The sequence below is a fragment of the Psittacula echo genome, assembly GCF_963264785.1.
Source record: "Psittacula echo genome assembly, chromosome: 4".
Lineage (NCBI taxonomy): Eukaryota > Metazoa > Chordata > Aves > Psittaciformes > Psittacidae > Psittacula > Psittacula echo.
In genome coordinates this window covers 44,631,992-44,645,871 of record NC_137738.1, presented here as the reverse complement: position 1 = coordinate 44,645,871, position 13,880 = coordinate 44,631,992, and the positions used below count along the sequence as shown (strand labels likewise).

The window sequence follows — 13,880 nt, the reverse complement described above, 5'->3', positions numbered from 1 at the left end:
CAAATCCGTGAAGGTTATTAATGTGTATCAGAAGAAGCCTCACAAAGTGTGAGACACACTATCCCTTGCTCTACAGCTCATTAAAAGCATGGCAGCGAGATGGCAGCTTGCTCTTTGTGCCCGGGGAACATGGAGAGCTGCAAGGGGTCACCACTCAGACAACCGCCTCTCCCTGCCACCTGCCCTTGGCTCTCTGACAGGTCCCCTCCACCAGTGAAAAGCCACATTCCATCAAAAAGCGAAAATGTCAACCAAGATGCAGTCAAGCTTTTTGTGACGAGATAGCTGCAGTGGCAGGAAAGCAGACCAGCTGGCCTGCTGGGTCCTTTCCAGACCTCCGCCCCTGCCGAACACAAAACTCATCCTCTTCAAACCAGCTTTCCATTAACCAGTGCTCACACACACACACCAAACCAACTTATTTACAAAAACGTGTATCAAACCCAATTCTGAATGTTTAAAAATTCATCCACTCAGAAGAACAAGAGCAACAGAGATTATTATTATTATTTGTATAGCCTTCCTGAAAAGGTGCTTAGACACAGAGAGAGGAGACATCGGAACAAATGCAGAGAAGTCTAGAAAAGGTAATGTTAATGGTATTTGGCCAGCAGCAGTTACTGAGGGTGGCTGCACAGGCCAGCCCAGCAAAGCAGGATCAATGCTTGCTCACTTCAGTGGGAGGTATCACCTGCAGGAGCTTCTCTTTGAACCAACCCAGAGACCAGCCAGATTTGGAAACCTCCTCACCATTTAGCACACAAGTTACCCGAGCTGTAAACTACTCTCCCAAAACACACTGAATTGATGGCTGAAGCATGACCTTTCCCTTTCTGCTCCCTGTAAGACTTTCATCTTCCTTTCCCAACTCTCACATCACTGATGTAGCAGCAAATCATTTACAACAAATATTGTCTTCCAAATACATATATAAATACAGCATGTTAAACAGATATATACGTTTGGAGCAAACACTCATGTCTCCTCATCACTTTATAACTTCTGAAGCTAGACAAGCATTTTCAATAATTGAGTCCTCTTCTAGCTTATTTGAGGAATCCATTTCCTTGTAATTCTGTTTTACACTTGTATCTGCAACACTTAATCTCTACAAAGTGGCTGATCAGCAAGAAAAAATTCCATGCAGGGAACCCTACTTAAACAAAAGTCTCAGGTGTTACATTCAGTGCAATTCAACTCCCATCAGCAAGAAGAAACGTTTTTCCACCAGCTTCAGTGGGAGCTGCAGTGGGGCTATAAATCAGATGAAGATGCTCCATGCTAACAGTTATGTGGTGTGCTATGAACTGCTTCAGAACATAAAACAATGATGTAACCACTCTCATAAAACCAGTTTGCTCATGGTTTTACAGGACCTGAGTGTGTTAACAGTTTCAAGCCAGAACAGTAGAAGAGAAAAACATGCCAGCTACCAGTGACCTTACATTTCTGGCCTCGTAGCCCAGAAATTAAATAGCCTCCCTTCACTACATCTGGGTTTCAGCCTCCAATTCCTTATTCAGGATGAGGAAAAAAGGCTCAATATATGGATTTAATTCCTATTGAAATCTTGGTCAAAGATGGTGGGTGATATAAAGCTAAGCATCAAGGAAATAACTGCCATCATCTGGCTGAGTCTGGTAAAATGGAGTTAATTTACACTTCTTTAGGGATTCACTGGTGTGTGAAATTAATCTAATTTAGATTGACCAGAAATTGAAAATGGAATGAAGGAGAAAAGCAATTAAAGACCTTTTCTAAATGCAAAAATAGTACTGCTTTATGTGCAGCAATACAGTCAAAGTAGAGAACCTTCATTCTACTGCTACTACCTCCTCCTGCTTGAGGAAGAGAGTAACAGTCTGCATATCTACATATCACCACTGTACCAGTATAACTTCATCCAAAGGAAATATTGGTGGAATGTTTCAACCAGTGTCTGTAAATAAATACATTTTCAAGTTAAAACAGTTCACTATTCTGCATATAGATATAGTAGATAAACATCTGCTGGAACAGCTCGGTGTAACTGGTTGTACATGTGGCTTAACATTTACTTCAATGACTTTTAGCACCTTCACATTATTGTTTCTGCGTTGTTCCAACAAGCAATGGTTAATGTAAGATGCAGACATTCACATACCGTATACTTATGAATAACTGGTTCCCAGAGATGTGGCAGTGATAACATTGTCATCGTACAATTCAGAGTAGCTCGCTGTAGATCACATATCAGAAGAGGGGCCCACCTGCAAGCATGACAAATCCAGACAGTAAGTTCATCATGTGCAGAGGTTTACATCAAGCTCTGCTAGTACATTTGTGTGTTTTCACATATTCCTTCTCTGCATTAACAGGTCTGTGCCTTTCCCAGGCTTACAGAAAACATTTTGCTGTTCATGATGGCAAGTAAAAAATGTCCTGCTATAGCCATACAAAAGGCTCACTGCCTCAAACCAAATTTCAGGCATGCTATCAAAGCAATGAAAACTAGTTTTGATATATGCTGTAGGTAGCCAATGCAGATACGGAAAATGAGCTTGTACTGGCAGCATTGTCTCCAATGACAAGACACATGGTAGCAAACAAGCAAACTTTCCAATTTAAGAGCTGAAGATTTTTCTAATTAAAACAAATAGTAAGATCACAACTGATCGGAACAAACACAGGTTCAAGCAACCTAAAAGTCTACAGCATTAAACAAAGAAAACTCGCTTGAATGACATATCCCTGTAAATAAGCGTTTGAAACAAGAATTAAGAAACTCTTGCTTGTTAATTGTATTGACTCATCAGTGATGCACGAGGGTGTGGATAAAGCAACAAAACACAGTTATTGATACAAAAGGCAGATTAATTGGGTTCTCTTTATTTTGAAAATGTAAATAATACGACTTACAGGATACTCATAAATATACCCAGACACACACGCCCATGGCGATGAGAAGTCACCATCAGATAAAGTCTATGCTCTCTACTTGGTCTTCAACAAGCATAAAACCATGTAAAGATTTATATTAAGTATGTCAAGAGCATACTCCCTGATCAAAAAAGAAAAAAAAATTATTGGTAAAGGGTGCACTTCCCATAAATATGATGCTAATATGTAATACCTAATATATATTTCAGTATGCACATACTGAAAAGGCAGGCTGAGGTGAGCTGCTGAGCCACAGGATCCAGCAGGAGTAAGCAAGACGGTGGAGCAGTGACTACTAATAGTGCGTGAAGGCACTGCTCTATCACCAGGATTTCAGCATCACTGCCCTTCACTGGGGAGAGCCCCATCCTTCCCAGCAGGCAGCCAGGCAGGCAGCTCCTCTAGCTCTGTGCTGGGGCTGGGGAGATTCCCATGCTTCCTAGCTGCAACAGACTGGCTGAGGCTGAGGCACCATCTCATTCATTCACCTGCCTCCACCCTGTAACCCCAGCAGTGGCTCCTTCGTCTTCGCTCAGAGCCCCCTCTGACTGCTCAAGCTATGGAAGGTTCAATGGGAAACTCATGGAGGTCTGATGTATGTGAATCCAGCTTGTGGCTACCAGTAAGTAAGCGCACGTGTTGGCTGACATCAGGTGAACCAAACAAATGCACGCTGGCAGGGCTGCAGCCCTGGACAGGCAGGGGACCCAGCACGAGCTGAACTGACTGGCTGTGGGAGCTTGCAAACTGGAAAACACCAAACTGGCAGCGCTTTTGACCTAACAGGGGCTTCAGAGCACAAACCCGCCTGGGGAGTTTTGCCAGAAAGCACATGAAGAGGGTATCTGCATTCCCAGATACACAGTACAAAAGAATGAGACAGCGTTATCTGGATTTGGTGGACAGCTTTAACTTACAAAATACACTTAGAATTTTTAAAGAACATATATCCCTAATTTTTCACATCCAGGCTTAATGTTCTAAAGTAATTTCCCTAAAGCAGACATTTTTCTGAGTGTTAGCTAGATCCATTCTACTGAACTGCTTAAATTTGCTTCCTAATAACTCTGGTTTACCTACAAGTACAGTTCTTTCTCAACCTGTTGAAGGCTTAAAGAGAATCTTCCCTCACAGAAAAATCATTTGCAGCAACCTCTCTAAAAAAGGATGCTGCTAAATATATCCAGCTGTCTTCAACAGGAAAATACAAGACATGCAACTCGTTCTTTTTCTGGTTGCAGATTTCTTTGGAGTTATTTATTCAATGTGTCCTTAATGACTACATCTAATCATTTACCTTGCATCACTTCATTTACTTCCTAAAAAACTACCGGAACTTTTCAGCTGAATAATTTATTTAAACATTTTTCCTTCACTTTTTTCTTGCTCCCTCTTAACAGTACTCTTGGAAAATAAACTCTCTACCCCAGAAGTCCTAAATCAAAAAGAATGCCCACAAAGTAGCTACATTGTGAACTGAAATATATCGCAACACATGGAACCAAGTGAAACAGTCCTCCATCTCTTGTGAATCAGTTCAAACCTAATTCAGTTTGGTAGCCGTCACCAGCTACCACTGGCTTCCTGCTGCTCTGTACCCTGTTGGAAATGAGTTTTTAATTCTCCATTTGATCCCTTTTGCTCAGATTCTTTCACTGAGTCTTCCTCGACCAGTCCAAAGCAGATTTTCAAGGCCACAAGTCATGCCCTCGCTGCCTCTCTGCTCACAGTTGAGATGAAGGGATCTCGGAGACCATGTAGGAGAAAGCCGAAACTGCTCAAAAGAAAACACTTCTGATGGAGCAGGAGGGACTAAGAGGCAGCTATTAAGAGTCAACTGCACTACACGTGAACCTGACAATTTTCAAGATCTTTCACAAATATCTTTCTGGCAGAGACTTCCTAGAGCCTTTCCTTTGGTGAGGAGGAAACACCAAAGTCTCCAAAATACACTTAGAAATTGCAAGTTTTAGAAGAGCCTCTTTAGGGCAAAGGCAAAGTCTTTCAAGGTGAAGCAGAAGCAAAAAGGTGCGGTGAAATCTGAAAATGGAAATAGTATCGGAGGTATTTACGTACATGATTCTGGCAATTACGGAAATAGCTAGTGTTGACAGGAATACACTAGGGATCCAGCACTTAAAATCTCAGTGGGAGACAGACTGGGAACTAAACCATACAAATCAATGTAGCCTCTACAGAAAGAGAGAACTGTAAGAAAAGACACACAGTTCTTGTCAAAACTGTTTATTGTCTATGGTTAGTGGTAATGTCCAGTGCCATCAGTTAAGACCTTCATTTTCACAAGCCATGTTATAAGGAAATGCAAAAAATAGGCACAGTTAGAAAAAATAATGGAAGCAGAAATGTAACTTTTGCTGCCAACTTGCTTACACATAGGTGTGCTATCACTTCTCAAAACTGAGTCTACTGGTCTTAAGACATTCCTAAAACTGCATTTATACATACTAATCTACAGATAAGTTACTCTCACACCCCAAAGAACTCCTTCCTTACAACAAAGTACAACACTGAAGAGGCAAATATGCAGTATTCTGCATTCTAAATATCCATATTAATGCACACAGCATATTCACAACAAGAGGGCTGAAGAGGCCTTTCAAACATGTGCCTATAAAACCACTGCTGTGCTCTAGGACTTATCAGGATTTTGGCAATTCTTCAATACATACTATTTTCTCATTTGAAAAATTAATAAGGACTTACAAAATGGACAAAGTATCTAAACCAAGTAATTTGATTGATTGTATATAGGCACTGAATTGTTTACTAAAATCAGGGCTAAGTATTAAGCCTCAAAAACTCCCTAGATACATATTTTATTATGAATTACTAAAAAACTATAGCTTCTAATTTAAAAAAAATACAGCTGTGACTAAACACTCAGAAAAATATATTTTAAATGAAAGACAAAACGTGATTAATTATCAAAAAAACCTTTCCTCTCCTTTCCTCTCAATAAATTTAAGGAATTAAGAAAAAATACGGAACAAGCACAACGACGATACAAGCTTCTTCTCAGACCACGTCTCCCCATACACTCCAGCAATACTCAGGAAGGAACACCAGCAGTAGTTTCTCAGTAACCAGGAATTACATTGCTGATAACAGCAGTTTCGTTCTTCTAATATCCGAACAGAAATAAGCCATCAACAAGTGGGAGGGGAAGCGGGAAGAGAATGAGAGAAAAAAACCCCACAACTGCAAACAGGGAGTAAGCTGCAGCAGGGAGCTCCACAGCGATGCACACCGATCTCCCATCTGACAGCAGCAGGGAATCCAGAAACAGCAGAGCAGAGGCGCTCCCTGGCACAAAGCCACACAGGAGCGAGGAACGTGCCAGAGCTGTAGGGAAAATAATGCACTAAAACTCCCAGAAAAACAGTATTTTTTCTTTGATTTTCTTTTGATAACCTGCACAGAGGGCATCTGAAATCAAAAAATACTCACTGGATTCTCTCTGACATGAGACACTCCACCAGTACTATTTAATTAATCAAGTGCATTGTTCTTTTCCACACTACAACTTGCTTTGACCTTTATCTTTTTTTTTGAGTAATTTTATCCCTTTTTTAATTCTGCCCCTCATTTTCACGGATTTAGTGATCACAAAATACATTGACAGTGACAGGCAGTAAACATTACTGGAGGCTGTTGCACTTGGACTGTGATGTGAATGATCATCCAGAGGCGGGTGTTTGAGCTCAGAGCTAGAAGGTCACTCGAATACCCATCCCTCTGAAGATCAACACTTTTGAGAAACAACCTCCAAAATCAAGATCTAAACCCAAGAGTGTTTCACAGTAACGTGAGAATAGATGCTGGGGCTATGAAAGCATGGGAAGAAAAAATTCTGCTCCCTAACATCCCAAGTACAGGTGAGAGACAAGCAAAAAATGAAAGATGGAGAGTTGGTCTAAAAAAGCACAGAGAGATTTGATCACTAATCAGAGGCAGAAACCCATCCAAGAGTCACAACTGTCCCTGCAGGCTCTGAAAGACAGAATTAAATTGGCTTAGTACTATATTCAAAAATGAATTTAATCAGCTGACATTAAGCAGGATTAGTTTGTGGTACCATGTTGCTCTCACAAGCTGTCTCCAGAAGGGTAAGTGGAAGGTGAAATCCTGTTTTTCAGGATGAGATTACGTCTATGCACTGAGACACACAGCAATGGCACATCTGGTGAGGGCAGCTTAAAGGTGGTGCTGACCATCCAGAGGGACCTGGACATGCTTGTGAGGTGGGCCGATGCCAACCTCATGATGTTCAACCATGCCAAGTGCAAGGTCCTACACCTGGGTCGGAGCAATCCCAGGCACAGCCACAGGTTGGGCAGAGAAGAGATTCAGAGCAGCCCTGCAGAGAAGGACTTGGGGGTGTTGGTCAATGAGAAAATGAACATGAGCCGGCTTCAGTGTGCGCTCGCAGCCCAGAAAGCCAACCGTATCCTGGGCTGCATCAAGAGGAGCGTGACCAGCAGGTCGAAGGAGGTGATCCCGCCCCTCTACTCTGCTCTCGGGAGACCTCACTTGGAGTATTGTGTGCAGTTCTGGTGTCCTCAACATAAAAAGGACATGGAACTGTTGGAACAAGTCCAGAGGAGGGCCACGAGGATGATCAGGGGACTGGAGCACCTCCCGTATGGAGACAGGCTGAGAAAGTTGGGGCTGTTAAGCCTGGAGAAGAGAAGGCTGCTCTTAAGATGATCTTAAGGTCCCTTTCAACCCAAACCATTCTAGGATTCTATGACTATGATTTCATCTTGCACTATAAAAGGATAGTATGTGATAGATGAGCCAGAAGTGAGAGCTTCAGATTCTGCACATCTATTCATCGGCTGTGCAGCTTCATCTCTTTCTGGTTTGTGAAGAAGAGAGCCTCATCATAACCTCTGCCAGGAGTTTTTTCTCCAGTTTCTCTCAGTCAGATCTGTCTCCTGGAAAGACTGCAATACCTTAGGTGAAATCTATTTATCTTTGTTTGTAAGGGAGCATGTTGGTCCTTAGCTGGAGAAACAAGTTCTGTGCAGGAGGCAGTTTCTGTGCTAACCTCGTGGGCTGCAAACCTATTGCGCATTTCATGGGGTCACCCATGACACCCCTCCCTTTGCTACCAGCACCTACCAAGACTTCTGCTGCCTTCTCTACATGGCATACATCACAGTGCAGCCCACAAGCAGAGTGGCAGTAGCTGACAGGACATAAGGAAGACAGAAACTATGGCCATAATCTAGAGGCAGATAGTGACAACTGAAAAATCAATGGTAATATGCATAGGAAATCCAAATTGTTTCCCCAAGGAAGACTTGGAGGAAATGGAGTAACCCATTTCAAAGCAAGAGTCCCATGCATATGAGACCTAACAAGCCTCACCTTTTCATGCCTCCTTTTATTTAGCAAATTTAGTTCTGAGGAGAGGCATATCACCGTCAGTGCCAGACAGAAATCCTGCTTATTTGCAAAGCAGGCACATGCATCCCAGGCTGTGGCTAGGAAAGCTACTGCTCACATCATTTATATTAATAAATATCTCAGCTCTGTCACACCAGAAACAAGGCAGATTTACCAGTCAAGACAGAGATGCTTTAGCCATCATTTAGCTAGTCATTAGGGAGGTGTTCCTCCATCACATGACACAACTGCATAGCCGTATAAACTCTCAATCTAGGCTGGCAATGCCCATCTTCCTCCCATGACTCCCCTCACCAACACTGCATTCAGGCTGCATGACCTTTTGTAGCAGTTCACAGATTTTAAGAGCAAGAAGAACACATCACGTGCCCTTCTCTGGCACCACATTAATCACCCAACTTTAATGACAACTTCTACTGATAAACCACCCTGTGCACCTAACTGTCCTCCTCAGCAGCTGTATCTAGAGCCATAAATTAAACATGCCTTTTCCCATACCCTGCCAATGTGTAATCCACTAGCCATTGAGACAAAGCCATTGAGAACATCAGCTAGCAGTTAGGGATGAAAAGCAGCAGCGATCAAGACCCCGGTTTTACCAGCCATTTGATGGGTGACATTGAATCTCTCAGTCTATGTTTTCTCATACTTACAGAGAACAATCATATTTCTTTTCAGCTATGCTGAGAACCAGAGGTACAAGATACTACTTACTACTGGTGTGTATCTACACCACCTATTACTATATGGAACTACAGATAAGAACGGCCTTCAACTAAACAAACATAGCTACAGAGAACATATGATTTTGTAGTATTAATTCTTAATTATTTCACTCTCCTCCAGGAAACTCAAGTCCACAGCTGAGCACGAATAAAGACACAAGATCTTTATGATAAGAAAAGCAAAACAATGGCCTGACATGACCTAACGAAAGCACAGGATACTACTCCCCCAGGGTAGAAATCTCCTTATTCCAAAACTTCCTTTCAAGTGCTCCGAATGCGTTACTAGACAAAGAAACTAGAAATTCACTTTTGCAAGGCAGTGACATTTTTTTTTAAATAGCAGCATCTGACATTATTCCATAAATCTTTCCAAAAATCAATGTGCTTTTTGTTAGACGGGATCTTTAAACTTCAGAATAAAACAAATTTAGGCCTGAACGGCAACACAAAGGTAAATGCAATAAACTTTAAATATGACAAAAGCTTCACTGGAAAAAGGTTTGCTGAAAGTTTACCATAGAGCTAAAGGCTCACACAGCATTGCTGGATTGACCTCTGTGCTGCTAAGCAGTGTATGGTGCTGGGAGCGCTACCAACTCACAGGACTTGAGAAACAGACTGAGCTTTTAGCTACCACAGATTTCATATTGGACCATGGAGGGCATCTCACAATCTGTCTTTGTCTCTGATCCTTATGATAACATTTCCTTCCTCTCTTCACCAGATACATACATTGTAAATTCAACTGTCTGAAGACATAAAGAAGCTTGCATCCTCACGGAAGCCTTTAGACATTACTGCTGGGAAAATAATAGTCACCAAAATAAAAAAAATCACTTATGTCACACAATACCAACATTTTACTATTCTCGCACAGCTTGCTATCTGGAAAGCATTCTCAAAGGAGCACGTTCTGTCTTCCTCCCGAGACCTCTTTTGTATCCTTGTTTCCTACGTAAAAAACCCTGCAGTCCACAGTGTGTGCAATGTCACGCCTCTGTCTGTCTGTCTTCCCCTTATAATTTCTCTCAAGACGTTTAACAAAGAGGTAGCAATCTCAAAAGCACTCAGTTGCCAGAAGCTCATTCCAATTTCAACTTCTGCTGGAACAGACCAGAGATGGTCAGTGTTCAGATTAAGGGAAAAACCTTCCATGTTGATTCATCAGACAGCACAGAATCTGCAGGTAAAATAGATGTAGTACAGAGAAGCAAAACTGCTGAAAGCTGAAATTCACAACTACGGGTGAACCTGGATGCTAAATAAAAGTGGAAAAGGAAGCAAGTTTTAGCACCACAGCACACTGCTCAATTAGCTTGTCTTCTGCATGCTTTTGGACCACTCCAACCACCTCCTCACAAGACAAACCTGCTGTCAAGAGGGCTATCTCAGCAGCACAGATATGACCTGGTCAGTGTGACCTGGCCATCAGTTCAGGGGCCAGACCTTTGCCTCCTATTACACAACAGCCCAAACCCAGCCAGAGACTACATCCAAAAGACAGGCACTTAACAGGAAGCTGGGGTCCGTGATTTCTACTGCATATTGAGAACTTTGAGGCATTTTCCAGTGCTTCTGTTGGGTACAGCACTGAAAGGGCAGAAAACCAGGGGCGTGGGAAAGTTCTCAAATACACACATGTACCACTGCTTCACAGCAATGCCTCTCCAACCTCCTGTGCCACCACTCTTCCATCTCTGACCAGAATTGGAATGTCAGTAAGGCAAGATATATAAAAGCACTGACTGCGAGATACCCCTGCTAGAGCTGTTTCTGGGGTTGAGATTTGCTGCCCAGCATACAGCTGCTTCAGAACAAGTGCCCAGCCCTCCCCACGGCCCCTACCTGTGTCCATGTCCCCATGCTGGACATAAGCTATGCAGTTTCTTCTCAGTTTCATATGATTGCCACAAAAATCCACTACCGCAGACACTGGTTTGTTGCCTACTCATCCTACACCCAGTACTCATTATACATTTGAAAACAGTAACCTGTGTATACTTCCAAACTTTACAGGGGACTTCCTTTACTTTCAGGGGACAAATTAATAAGCAGCACAAACAGTTCATTTAATAGAAATACGTATCACCCAGAAAGAGTTGTGAAGATGCTCACTGATTTACAGTTCTCCACACACAAATGTTCAAGACTGAAATCTGGCAAGAAAAAAGTCTGTGACATCTCTGTGCTTCTTTTAAAGTATCACGTAAATACTGGACAACATAGTATTGTAGCAGAACTCCACAGCTATGTTAATTAATTATATCTTCCTTTAAGTGGTCTGCCTTAAGTCCTTCTTATCCACTGGTTCCACCAATGCTTTATCCAGAGACCTTTCTGCCACATTCCAGCATCATCACAAAAAGGGTCTTACCACCTCATCTAAAATGGAACTACTCTTATTTAACATCCTGACAAATAGAGGAAACCAGTGCTGCCCTCTGACCCAAGCATTTAAATTCAAGAGCTAGTTATTCCCTTGCTGAAGTCTGAAATCTGTCAGTCATCCTCTGTGGGATTATCCCTAGCCCAAATCTTGTCCTCAAGATGTTTCTATGGGGAGAAACCTTCCATGTCAGAGATGCCTGTAAGATTGGGAATTGGAATGGACATCAATGGGATTCTCTTGAGCCACACACTAATCTGTTAAGGAATGGCTCCTGCCAAATGTTCCCACACCAAGGACCTTCAGTTTCCAAGATGTTAAGGAATCTTTGGAAAATACTAAATTGTTGAAGAGAAATTGGGATAAAAGTCTAGGGTTTAGGTAGTGGAAACAGAGGTCCTGGTGAAATGAGCTGTTTAGCACCACACATGGTGAAGGCTTTTGTGATCTTCGTCCTGGGGAACAACTGAGTAAGACTGGCCAGCTGCTGACAGATGCTGCTCTAATATTGAGCAAGGATCCTTACTGGGGATTCACGAGGAACAGAAACACGTGTCAGCACTGAGTTGCTCATGAACAGAGGTCTTTGGCCTGGCTACCTAACCATCATGAGATGGACAGTTTGAGTTTGTGATCTGTATCTCACTGGGAGAAGGCTACAAAGCTCCCATCACCAGAGTGTCTCCCACGGAGTTTTCCAGGAAAGACACAGTGCAGTGTTTCCGAAATCCTGAAGCCCTCAATGAGAAGCTACTGCTTTGAAAACAGTGGAAGAAAAGCCACAAACCTGTAACAGACATAAATACACACAGCACTCAAGTACTCATTACAATTGCAACGAAAACCTTGTAAACCTGAAATGATAACAGTATTGTCTTTGGTTCTGTCACAACTGGCTGTTTTACTAAAATGTAACAACAAAACTAGAACAAACGAGACAGATGAACTTCAGTACTGCCCTGTGGAAAAGCAGTGTGTCTGCCAAGAAATATGCTTGTGCTACTGCCACTGCAACACAGAAGAGTGTGATCATTATCAGGTGAGTTATAACCAGCAGCACTGGAATAATAATCTTATTTTTCTGTAAAAATAATTTTTAAAAATTGCTGTATTTTGTTACACATCACATATTTGTGTCACAAATTATATTAAAAACATACAGATACTAATGATACTTCAAATATTCTGTGTAATGAAAAATATGACTAAACAACTTTGAAAGTGACTTATTACTTTTTCCTCACACCCGATATGAAAAAACTACTATATCAATTTATTTATTTTATACTATCAAAAGCGTCCTTTTTCGAAAGTGGTCATTTCTTTCCACTACCAGTTTGTAGCATTCTGCTTCCACTTTTGCAATCTAGGCAACTCAGAGTTTCATCTGCTGGTGGGAGAGAAAAGATTTGAACAGCTAGAAATAAGTGCAACTACAAGAAATGGCCTGTAGTTGAAAGACAGATGACAGCAGGATAGAACACGTAAGCGGAATATTTTAGAAGTCTAAAATTTTTCTTCCAATTGATATAATATGGACAACAGATGGGTTTTAAAACACAGCTCTTGGTAGAACTTTGCATGTGAGAAGGAAAATAATTTGGAGCTCACGGGAATAGGAGCAGATTGTTCTGTGGATCCAGTTGGTGTCATTCTACAGCCTTAAACTCTCCTGCAAAATACTGTAAGCAGAACAGCAGGAGTCCCAAAATTCCCCACACTGGCTCCAGCTCAATAAGCCATTTCTATTCATAAAGGATATAGAAACATAAAATTATTAGGGTTGGAAAGGACCTTAAGATCGTCTAGTTCCAATCCCCCAATATAAGCATGTATGTAACTTCAGGAGCATGTGTAGGACCCAGTGATGTCACTATGTCTTTGCAATCTGCCTGAAAATAAAGTTTCACTTGGGGGTTTTGCTAATCAAGCACCAGATATGCCAGGCAGATATTCATGGGCTTTGCCTCTCGCTGTGCCTGTATGTTAAGTTTTCCACCTGCCATAGCATTTTCTTCACATGCTAAGCAATGTGCTCACCAACCTGCCCAAGATGAGCCTAGCTGCGTGTAGGAGGCATCCAAGCAACAAAGGACAAGAGAAGCAGAAAGGACTGTGAACACACAGAACATCCTCCCAAGTACACAAGAAGCATCACTGACAACACAGAGGAAAACAATACAAGCAGTATCAAAAGCATAAGTTTAATCACTTTAATTACTTAAATTCTTCCTGTTTAAATCATAAACTAGCAAACTGGGGGAAAAAAAAAAACCTGTGAGAGAGAGAAGCCAAGGCCACTCCTGGTTTGCCTTCTGTTGCTGGTGAGGTCCAAGCCTTGACCACCGTGATCTGGGAACCAGAGTATGGTTGTGAAAGACTATGAGCTCTGTGCGCATCACAATGAAGACTAA

General features: G+C 41.9%; 1 protein-coding gene across 6 annotated transcripts in view; it reads right to left on the bottom strand.

Annotated features, from left to right (window-relative positions):
* Window positions 1–13,880, bottom strand: part of HIVEP2 (HIVEP zinc finger 2) — a 140,470-nt gene that overhangs the window by 102,429 nt on the left and 24,161 nt on the right. For 5 of the 6 annotated variants that reach the window (XM_080616410.1, XM_080616411.1, XM_080616407.1 and 2 more), the window contains exon 2: window positions 2,144–2,249. The exons of the other annotated variant lie outside the window; for it this stretch is intronic. The gene's annotated coding sequence lies outside the window, so the exon portion shown is untranslated. The remainder of the gene's footprint in view (window positions 1–2,143; window positions 2,250–13,880) is intronic. 6 annotated transcript variants of the gene reach the window in all.